The sequence below is a fragment of the Dunckerocampus dactyliophorus genome, chromosome 8 (assembly GCF_027744805.1).
Source record: "Dunckerocampus dactyliophorus isolate RoL2022-P2 chromosome 8, RoL_Ddac_1.1, whole genome shotgun sequence".
Classification (NCBI taxonomy): domain Eukaryota; kingdom Metazoa; phylum Chordata; class Actinopteri; order Syngnathiformes; family Syngnathidae; genus Dunckerocampus; species Dunckerocampus dactyliophorus.
The window spans coordinates 10093472-10105927 of NC_072826.1; the positions used below are offsets into that span (position 1 = coordinate 10093472).

The 12456-nt window shown below is 40.7% G+C and overlaps 1 pseudogene; it reads left to right on the top strand.

The window, feature by feature from the left end:
* The first annotated feature begins 6734 nt into the window (after positions 1–6734).
* On the top strand, positions 6735–9346 carry LOC129186217 (trypsin-like; annotated as a pseudogene).
* The last annotated feature ends 3110 nt before the right edge of the window (positions 9347–12456 follow it).

The following is a 12456-nucleotide window of genomic DNA, read 5'->3' on the forward strand; positions in this document are numbered from 1 at the left end:
CTGGAGCCTATCCTAGGTCAAGAGTACACCCTTGACCGATCTCCAGTCAAGCACAACACGACAAATGGTGTTTCTTCATGACATGTAGCTTACGTTCAATACAGAGCTGTGATTTCATTGTAAAATGTATGCGTATCAAACATCTTGTGTCATATTATTTGTATAGTCAATTCTCTAAGGCAGTGGATCTCTACTGGTTTGGCGTGTGCACATTTTGGGGGACAGGCAGAAAAAGCACAGAAAAAAAGCACTCATCTTAACAATTATTTATAAAATTATTATTATTATTATCATAAAAATCGTATTTCTCATTTATGTCTTCTGCTGGCTCTCAACGAAGGCCGTCGCACCTTTTCGCTATCTTCTCCCTTATCTTCCCTTCTTTGCTTCTTATGTCTCGTTTTGTCCTGTCTCATGCTTTTAAGAGCCTCTCTCCGCATTGCTATCCAAATCAAAATCATGGAATTGATCAGCCGGTCTCTCCACGCCATTGACAAAACCGACAAAAACATCCTGCGGACCGAGGCACCGGGGTTGTGTGCTAGACGCATGCAAGGACACTCACACGCACGCACACATGCTACCCACACACGCCCTCTCCCATCCCACGCCTTCGCCGCTTCGTCCCCCCCCCAGTGCTGACAGGCGGGGTCCACGGCAAGCGCCGTGCCTGTGCTGGAACACCTCCACCCCCCTTCCCCCCTTCCCTGGTACAAGTTTTGAGTTCTTATTTTATGTAAAGTATGTTTATTAGGGCCTGTGTTGCCGAGGTTCTTTGCCAGTACTCCCCCATAGGAGCATAGTTTCGGACTTGCTTTTTTCTTCTCCTCCCCTTTCCTCTTGTTCTCCCCTTTCCTCTTCCCCTTTTGTCGCTCAGTCACACTGTTTTGTCAACCCCCTGTCATATTATACATTATGTTGTATACGTACGCACGGGTGATTGCACACTTTCGCTTGTACCTCCGTATAAGTGACAAGCAAAGGCCATCTCTCTCTCTCTCTCTCTCTCTCTCTCTCTCTCTAGAGAAAAGCTGTCTCGTGAGAACAGGGCAGCCAGAAGCCAATCAGACTGTGAGCTATGGCATCGTTACTATAAATGATAATACACGTCATATGGAAGTGGCAGTGTGCCAGGCATTAAGTTCATTGTAAATTCTCCAAGTTAGTAGCAGAAATGAAAGTCAGGCGTATCAGTGACGATGTATTGGAAGATAAAGGGTTAAGTGGGTGTGTTAATAATTAATGTATGAATATATTTATTATTAGCATTATTTTTTTTTAACAATACTCGCCCTCACAATGTCTGCCGAGACAAATTGTGGCTGGTCAAGTCCCCACTGAAGGCCCAGGTAACAAATGCACCACGTGCCAATGACAGATACAGTATTTAGTCACTTCCTGCTAAGATGTAGCACATGGCTAATCTTACTTCCGACTTCCTGTCTATCTGACTTCCTGTACACACAGGAATTGATGCAATTCAAACATGAAATATCAAGGCTCAACCGCATGAAAGGTATAAAACTGTAAATATAGAAATTGCCTGGTAGCTGACTGAATGTTTAGTCTGGTGATGCTATGACAACATTGCTTTTCTTATGGTCGTTTATGGCCATTTTTCCATTTCCGTTTTCAACAACTACAAGACGTTGTGGGCCTGAGGCTTGAGATGCTGTGTATTACAAGACAGAGGTGAGGTGCATTGCAATTATGACCAGGATTCATTGTCCTCCGCTGCGAAGACAGAGGTGCTTGTTGTTAAGAAACGCTGTGTTCAAAACAGGCAGAGACAGTGGACAGTAAATCATGCCTAATTTCCTAGCCGTATACTCACACGCACACACACACACACACATAGAAGCTCAAGGTCAACTGCCTGCATCTACTTCTCATTTGCATAACGATCAAGCGGCGTCATGGTGGTGTTTCCTAGGCAGGATGTTTGCTTTCAGACATCTGTGGGAACCATCTGTGTTCATAACATAAATCCATGCCATCAAGTCACTTTCCCCTAGTTTGGTGTGTCTTGCCAAAAATGATAATAAGAGTCTCAGGAGAAAGTCTCTACCAATCAATTTAGACAATTCTTTGCTTCCAAGTTTATGGGGAAAGTTTGACGGTGGCGAATTTTCTGTGCCCAAGTGCACAAAGCAATGTACATTACGGCACGTGGAAGAACTTGCGGGCCCTGACATCAACCCCATTAAAACACCTTTCCAATGAACAAGAACAGATTTTTAGGCAACATCAGTGACCATTGACTTCACAAATGATGGATGAATGAAAAAAGGAAGCTTTTTTGTAACATTTTCACTAACTGTAGGTATAAATGGTCTGCGTACTTGTCAGCTTTTGCATTCGAAATAAGGAAATAATAAGAAAAATGAACTATAATCATGTTCAATATTTCAAGATAAAGAAGATTAAACAAAGGTTTATGTTTTTAACTGCATTAACTAGCATTTTAATAAACATCCTAACATAAACAGCGTTATTTTAGCAATTTTTGTAATGTTGTTTGTTTTTTTAAGCCCTCCTTTTCCTGCTGTCAGTCACTCGGTTGTCATTTAAACAGCCTAGTGGGCGTGGCTAGCAATTGCGCCTTGTTTTCATTGGCCGACGGGGCAGTTATGGTTGTGTTGAACAAACCTTGCCTAGCAACAAGTGACTGTGCAAACGTGTGTCATGGCCAAGAATTCTGTTGATTTGTTGTGTCTGCTATATTAAAATTGAGTCTAATTTTCCATTTTAACAGACGTTTCATAATAAGTCATAAATCACTTGTACAATTTTTAACATCGCCAAAGATTTAGAATGTTGCTTAGAAATGGAATGAAAAAGCACACGAGACATTCAGACAGCGTTTTTTCTGCTATGATCGAGTACAGGAGCTCCTTGGCTGTGTGTAAAAATCAATAAAATGTTATTACATTTCTTTGTTTTCTCTGAGGTACTAGCTGAGGTACTAGCTTTATAGCTCTGAATAAAGCCATTACAGTAAAATGACTATTAAAATAGAGTCTGTACGGCCATCTCAGCTTCATATTTTAAACCATTTAATGACTTCATCTACCTAACGAAATGCGTATTTAATAAATGACGCTTATATTTCACTCCATCTAAGACTTTCATGAGGAAATATGTTCCAGTCCTGGGAGTGTCAAGTCCTTGTTTAATTAAAGAAAAGAGACACAAGAAGAGTTGAGGCTCATTGATCCTGTTAATGGACTTCTGCCACCTTGGAGGACACTGTGTCTTACAGTGTCTAATGAAGCCAATCCAGCGTAACATGACCTTCTTGAGCCACCTCGCTCTTATGCAATAGCTACAGTACACTACTGTACATCTGTGCCAGTGTACTATAGGAGCTGAGACACAGTGATCACTTGGAAATCTAGATCTTCCTGATACAGTGTTTGCAATACAATATCCTCCTGAGACCCAGCAATGCATTTGTGTCATGTGTTTCACAGCCTCATTCCAAATGCAAAACTCTCTACAGGAATTAAAAGCAGTTGTGCTGTGGAAAAGACATCCTGGGCTTCCCAGCGATATGTCATTTGTTGGGGTTTGTGCTATCAAATCAAACATGTGTCTTTCCAAAATGGCTGCCACGCCGGCCTGCATGTTTTATGGCCGCTAAAGGAGTACATTATGAAATGTATCCAGTTTTTTTTAAAGCTAGGAATTGAGTGTTTTGAAGTGCTTAATCGATTGAGGTGGTTTTGAAAAAAATCAGTAGCATTTAAGATACTGAAAACTTTTTTTTTTTATAGTGGACTTGGGGACTAACTCCTATTACTTCGTCATGTACTGTAAAATTATGAAGCGGGTTGATGCGACTATTGCATCAAGATGCCAAAATACATGTGAAGTGTGATCTTGCAGGACCATTCAATGATCAAATTGGCAGTTTAGCAAGCAAACAAGTTCAAGCATGCCAGGACTGACTAGAAGGTATAATAAATACTGACTGCTTGAAGTAAAGCTAAAATGCATTAAAAAACACCACAAGGGTTTTTTATCATTTCAAAATAGAGTATTTATCATACCCTGCACCGTTTCCGTTCCATAAGGGAAACAAAACAGTCTTCATGAGAATTCAACATCACACTCCATACTGACCTTCTTGACCTTAGATTGTTGTCATGGCAACACTCGGTGCTGCACCGTAGCTGGAGGACATGTAGTATGTAGTATGTGTCGCCATCCAGGCTAATCCATGCTCAGTGTCTCTCATGAGCATGAATCATCGATCATCAGTGGATGCATGTTTGCAATGATAATCAGACTGATTGACACGGCTGCCATCAGCTTTGGGGCAAGTCGGCATCATCCCCACTGACCCCCTCTTGTCCCACTGAGCACCAGCCAGCTGAATAATTGATGCTTCACCTAGGAGAGACGGCTTTGTGTGACCTCTCACAGTCATGTATTTCCTGAACCGGCGCTAATTTGACCTCACAGCCACGGGTCCTCAGCAAATATTGTCATTATTTATTGCAACCTGCTGTGCTGCACCATTATTGCTCGTAATGTTCGTATGACGGAATAAACACCAAACCTGTGAGCGGTGTATCATTATGCATGCAGTTACTAAAAACTGCCATATCATGTATTGTATAGTATCGTATTGTACCGTGCCATTACGTACCGCCTCGTATCAAGCCATACCATGTTACACCGTGCCGTACCGTACCATAACGCGCTGCATTGTATTATTCTGTATCATCTGTATCATACCAAAGTGTACCATACCGGAGCATGGTATCATATCATAGATAGATTTATTTCTTATGAGAGTATAATGTTGCAGTGCCACACAGTATTTGATTCTATTATTTTATTCCATTGCTGTGTTATGAATGCCACAATGTCAATAAATCAAACAGTACAGGCTTTCTTTAAAAATGAATTTCTTTTTGACCGTAACTTTACAGTGCAGTAAATTCATGTCTTCCATTTGGAAAACAACATGGCTAACAGTATGCTATACTGTATATTTCAAAGTTTGAAACAGACTTGCGTATAATTTGCTTAAATAACAGGCAGTATTCAACCACGAAACAGCGCTCATTTACGAATTAATACATTTTTTTAAAAACACGATAGAGTGACGGAGCGATGATCTAACCGCGATGTAGAGAGGGACAACTTTATACCTATTTGTCCATCCATCCATCCATCCATCCTTATCCCAGTTGCCTTTGTGCAAAAGGCCAGTCAATCACAGTGGAAATATACCCATTGGTGTATTTTTTTGTGTCTTAATGTTGCCTTGTGACCCAATGACTTTAGGAGAGCGGCGTCTCTGACGGGCAGACTGTCTTCCCGATCTCCAGACTGTTACTGTGTTGGCCAACATGCTAACCACTCGACCACCGTGCGGCCATAAAGAAGAATATCATTTACACAAAATTTGAGTCCGCTATATCGATGTCAACCAGCAACAAATACATTTGTGGTTCTGTGGTTCTCCCGTCACCCCTGCCCGTATAGAACCTCCTGTTTGTCATCTCAGTGTTGCACCTGAGGGAGAGAGGAGCCTGCGATCGCCTTACCCCCCTTCCCAGTGTGAATAACTCCTGGGCAAGTGTACACTGTATGGAGGCTATGTACGACAAAGCACATATTCCCACGTGAGGCAGCTTACAGTGGAAAAAACCCTCACTGAGGGTACACCAGGGGACACGGGACAAACAACACACAATGTGTGTGTGGCCACACCCCTTCAATTGAACACACACCACACTCTGCTGCTGATTTAGCAGTTTAGCAATCTAATATTTCTAATTTAACTTCTAAGATTCTTCATAAATCAAAACATTTGTCTTGGCCTTCAAGCAAACTATCAATTGTAGGTAATGTAATAAGGGAACATTTATCAGGTTTTGCCGTGGCTTCGACTAACAAATATGTCCTCCAAGTGTCATTTGTCTCTCTTGCTGGACAATGGGAGGATCCTGTGAGAACAAACAGCATAAAAAAGTGAGCTGTAGAGAAAAGAACCTCATCTGAAAGAGTTATGATGGGACACACAAAAGGCGGACCATTGTGAAATGAGAAAGTGTGCAAACGAGTACTTGGATGCAAGTCTTGGACTTATGGTTTCCTCATCTGATTCTTTTGAAGGTGATATAACCTAGCATAGAATGGAAGTTTCATTTCATACATGCATATGTCTTATTTTGTCATTTTAGGGACACTAAAATTAAGCCATGGTTTCCCAAACCTTGATAACTCAACAACCAAATTCGAAACGTACTCAGATATCACGCATTTGACATGTACTGAACAAAAACTGATGATAAAGAGCACAAAGGGCTTTCATTTACATTTATTTACTCTAACAAAGGTTAATAAAAAAGGCATTTTGCACATAAATTGTGGGCCTGCCTGATTATCCAATAACCATTTCCCATTTTGGGAAATTTTGGAAGCCCTGAGTTAATTTGTAAATGGTAGGAACATGTATGCATTCACTGCCTTCATTGCCTGTCTATTTTCTGTACCACTTACCCCTTGAAAGAACCACTGCAAATCTAATAACGATGATTGCCTGGGTTTTTGTAGTACAAAAAAATGAAGTTAGCAGCATTCTGTCATGGCCCACTGCTGCTTGTGTTCCTGCAAACAGGAGACTCACTTCCCTTGGACCGTCAGGCATCCAAAGAAACATCCAAAAGTACAAAGCTTGTCAGTAAAGTGATATATTTTGAGCAGAATAATGATATATGATAAGAATTGCATGCTTCTCAGGTGTTAGAGGCCAGAGAATCATTGGAGGCATTGAGGTGCCCCCTTACTTCATCAACTACCAAGCCTCCCTGAAGTTCTTCAACTCCCGTTTTTATGCAGGCACCCTGAGTGGGTGGTGTCTGCTGCCCACTGCTGGAGGCCGTAAGTAACTGCGGTGTAAACTGCTTACGCCACCTTTCAATGACCTTCAAGAGCTAAAATATTTGAATTTTCCTCTCCCTTTGCTCTTATAGGAGTCGCATGATTAAAGTGGCCCTTAGTGAACTTGACCTGATGGGAGAGGGGGGCGTGGAGCAGAGGGTCAATGTTTGAGTGATTGTCACTCATTTCAAGTACCAACACTGGACCTTTGATCATGACACCAAGATATTGACTGAGCCCTATTTTCTTGGGGTGTCAACTGGACCGGCCCGCTACCATCAGTGCCATGGTGGATGTGGCCACCCTACCAGCACCTGACTCCAAGCCCATGGAGCAGGTGTACAGTCACTGGTTGGGGGGGTGACCTGGCTCACCAGTGCTAGTCTGTCACCTGTATTGAGGTCAGCGGATGTTTGCGTTTTCCCCAACTGTTGGTACTACTACTCCTTCAGGGTCATAGACAACATGATATATGCTGACTCTATGTCAGGTGGGAAGGACGCCTGCTGGGTGAGCACCAAAACCATCTGTGCATGTGTTTGTGCGTTTAAAAAAAGATTGCTTTTGAATGTAATTATTAATGATGAAATCAAAACAGTGCAGACAAGCCATGCGATAAACTCATACAAAATGAATACAAGCGGAACAAAATACCTTATTTCCTCAAACAGTGGCTGCAGGTGTACAAGTAGACTGCAGAGAGTAACAGGCATCCAACAGAGCACGGATGTCCAAAGAATTTAGCATAGAAATTAAAGAATGCGTAGGTCACTTTGGTTTCCACCGTTTGATGATAAAATGCTGAAACCAATCCAATGTTATCCTGTGCTATGCTATGCTGAGTGGCTGCATGTTGCCTCCAAGCCACAGTCTGTACGCCTCTATAACAGCAGTAACACACAAAAACAAATGTTTTTTGTAAACATAATACATATATATTTTTGATAATTTTGCCTTAAATCAATGGTGCTACTTAATTGCTGTAATACACAGAACAAAATATGATGTATATCATGGCCTATGTCACTCACTCAGTTAAATTCGGTCAAATCCCAAATTAAAACGTACATAGCAGTTGTGTACTCTGGAATGCTCGATGCTGCATACAGCAGCGTTTTCCGTTTGAACTCCGCTGAAATGTCAGCTTTACAGGTGCCATGTCTACAGTGACACAGTAAAGGTACAGTAAATACAGCCGAGTGAAACCAACTGCTGTTTTTTTCGAAGGGAAATTCAGGAGGCGTGTATTCATTGGAACATGCGCATTGTGATTATTTCAAGCGCAGCGTCTATTCGAGCAGAGATGACTTGTTGGAGGAAATACATGATAAAGAAAGTTATATATGAATTATTATGGAAAAAATGCACAAAACATAATATTTTTTTTTATTCACAGGGTGACTCAGGAGGACCCTTGGTATGTGATGGTCAATTTGAGGGCATTGGGCCTCATTCACTTCTTAAAAGTCTTCTTAAGAAGTGTACTTAAGAAGGCGTGGGTTGGAAACTGCGCCACATTCACGGCACGTTCTTAAGCAGGGATAATCGTTCGCACCGGTGTTCTTAGGTTGATGAATGCCAACGGGGATGCACGTGCATGTGAGGCCTAATTTGCATAGGTCACCGCCTATTATTTCCTATATAAGGTCAAAAATGTGCCGTGCGCAACAGGCAGCTGGAGGCCAAGATGCCAAAGCGCAAGGGCAAGACTGAGTAGCAGCTGGACAACAAACGGAAGAAAAACTTCAATTCTACTGAAATAGAGGTGCTTTTACAAGGAGTGACCGAACACAAGACCACCTTATTTTCAAGTGTCATCAGGCCATCCAAAAAGAGTCGGCATGGAGCACCATTGCAGGCAACATAAATGCCGTTTCCACGGAGAAACGCACCACCGCAGAGGTAAAAAAAAAGAAGTGGTTTGACTTAAAATCAGAGTCAAAAAAAAAGATTGCACTGCACCGGAGGGATCTGGAGGAAACGGGAGGTGGGCCATCAATCAGTGCAGGCCCCTCACAGGTGGATGACAGAATCATCGCCATCATCGGGGAGACATCCGTCAGTGGGGTTCCAAACACCCAGGCCCTGGATACGGATGTGGACTTTTCATTTTTCATATCTGATTCCGAAGCTGGTGAGTCACATTTTGCTATTTTAACATTGTACATGCCTTTCAAATTTATGCTGTCCTGTCTTTGTTACCAAACTTTGGGGCCTTTGTGGTTCTCTTAGAATTCCACACTTCAAATTTAGACTTTTAATTCGGTTTTATTTATTTCTATCTTAACCCCTGTATCTCTTTCATTTGATTTCAGAGGGCCTAGTAGGACAGAAAACACAGGCGATAACAGAAGAACAAATCCCGACTCAGGCCCGAACCCCCGACACGAGCCAGGACTCCGACACAAGTGTCTGCTTCCTCCCGTCACCCCAGAATCATCTCTGATGCTGTACTGGACAATCAACAACAAATAGCACACTCACTTTCTCAAATTGCCACTACACTCCAAACCATTTCGGAAACTCTACAAAATATTTACACAATTATGATGGAAAAATAAAGCCAAAATACATAGTTTGTGTGTGACAATTTATTTTTTCTGTGGTTACATTTGATTGATTAGACGCTGCCTAATTAACACAGCAGCCCCGTGCTCTGGCTCAAGACAAGGCTGGGGGCGCATGTCGTTATCTGGGGGTGCTGCGTGCGCAGTAGGCACACCACGTTTCATTGCGATGTTATGCAAGACGCAGCAGGCCATTATGATCCTGCACACCTGCAACAACAGAGAGAATCAATTATTTATCCAGTTGACCAAATAAAACATATTTGCAATGGAGAGTTCCTGGATTAATGAGAGCCTTCACAAACAAAGAATCAGAATGTTTGCCTCTTATTTTTTTGCCATTCCAAAGCATAAATAAACTAAAAACTAATATTAAATACTACAAAACCTACCTTTTCTGGTTTGCAGAGCAGCCTTCCACCTGCAGTGTCCAAACACATCCAGCGTCCCTTGAGTATACCGATGGTTCGCTCCACGCAGGAGCGTGTACGTGTGTGCTTTAGGTTGTACATTTGTTCTTGTGGGGTCTGCGGATTATTCAATTTAAATAGGACTTAATTGGCAGAAAATATTTACATATTCTAATTGTGAAATTCCTTTTTTTTTTTGGATGAATTGGGATTTGAATATATATTTATCGATGGAGTATATTTTAGTTGTTTTGATGATAAATAATTGTTGGGATATTTTATTTGCACTGCATTTTTTGGGATCAGGTTGCAAAATCCATCATGAGGGCGATTGTGCATTGAAAGTGCAAGCTGTATTTGTGCGTAAGAGTCCTCCTGAGCGTTCGTGGAATTTGTTCTTAGATCTAAGAACTGTGAGTTAAGAACACATTTCGTGGATGCCAAAAATCTTCGTAAGAAGGCTTTAGGAACACATTTGTGCGTAAGAACGTTTCATGAATGAGGCCCATTGTGTCTTGGGGTATCGGTTGTGCCCACGCTTACTAAACTGGTGTTTACACAAAGGTGATCGAGAACTATTAATGAGACTGGCGCGACTGTACCTGGAAACTCAAGAGACTCCTGTGATGAAAACGGTTTCTTTGAACGATAAATTGCAGTGAAGGGCGATGCATTTGGTACCTGGGCCTTCGGTAGGCTTGCCAGAATTTTTTCGTCAGACACTGTGAGAGCCAGTGTAAAATAATGCAATAATGACAGTAAATATGTGACACAGCAGAGTTTCGAACCACTGTCACTAGTGTAGAGTGATAGACTTGATGTGCCATGCAGGCCTTTAGAGAGAAGCGAAATCCAACACTCCAAGTAATACAGCCGCGATCGCCGTGATAATAGTCTATCAATAATAAAAAAAAGTCCATCTTCTTTTTAAAAATTTTTTAAAATGTAAAATTTTATTTTATTTTATTTTATTTTATTTTATTTTATTAACATTTTATTTCATTAACATTTTATTTTATTTTTTTTTTTTATTTTTTTTTTTTTTTTTAAGTCCATCTTCAAATACATTGTCACCAATACTGCTGACTTAGATTACTGCTTGTAACTTCAAATAAGTAACTAATTTCCACCAGTGATTGGCAGCACACCAGCAGTCAGCCACATGTGACAAGCATAAATTCAACGGCTCAGTGATTTAAGGTTCAAACAACTACAGACACCAACACTATAACACCTTCAGAAGCAGTTCACAAGCAATGTTGATCTGATAACATGACAAAAATATAAAACCTTTTCAGTCAAATACATCTACTCACCAAAGAGTGAGTACCTCTTTCTCAGTCAACCATTGTGAACATACTGTAACATGGCTTGTTGAACAAGTTTTGCTCTTACCAACCAATCAGAGGACAGAAAGGTGCTGATGTCACTGTGGGCTGGCTAGCTGGCCCTGAGAGATCTGAAATCTGGTTGACAAAAAAAAACTGCCCCATTGCTAATAGTGTGTATGTGACAGGGGACAACACTCCTGATTCTGAAGGTCTTGGGCAGATTTCAATGAAATGGCAACACATAGAAGCTGAAATCTGATTGGACAAAAAAATTGCACATACGTCCCTCGCAATATCGCAGTTCGATTATCGCTCCCTCGCGATATCGCAGTTTTTCAGAAATTAATTAATAAATGCTCACTCTTACCCTAGTGAGGATTAGTGGCATAGGAGATGGATGGATGGATGTTTGCTGTTTTGTGGTAGTCTATTATTACTCAAAACGTATTTAAATACAAGTGTTTGGCAGCATTCTGGTCACTGGGCAGCAGTAATGACACAAAACATTGAGACATTACCTTACATTACATTACCTTAACACTGCATGAAGTCATGAAGTCTGCCATGGCATGTTTGACATGATAGAGTGAAAAAATGTTCTCCCCCCCATCCTGTGTGGAAGTGGTAAGTTTTTGGCTTCTTAAGTTTAGAAGAAGTACATTCAAGGCTAACTGGTTAGCTCGCTAGGTAGTGGCCATTTTGAGTCCCTACAGTGTAAGAGATGCAATGTGGTTAAAGCAATGACTAATAGGAGTGTAAAGGTGACTACAGGGGTGTTATTTCATGTTTACAAGGGTCTAATAATGTTAAAAACTGTATTTAGAAAGTCATAAACAGGTTTTCTATGCTCTAACTACAAAAATAGTCCATTTATGAATCCTATATCGCAGAAATGTATTTCATGCGGTTAACTAGAATGAAAAATAATGACTAGAAAACATAAACAAGGTATTCAATTCAATTCAGTTTTATTTATTTATCTATATAAATATGTATATATCTATATATATATATATATATAGATATATATATATATACACACATATATATATATATATATATATATATATATATATATATATATATATATACTGTATATATATATGGCACTTTACACATGAGTTAGGTCTATGATCATGCTCCTCATAAACGAAAAGACAAACTGAACATCACTCAGTTCTCAATTATTTTCTGTCATGGGGGGACAGAAATATTTTGCCCCCCCCCCGATGTGAAATACAATTGAGA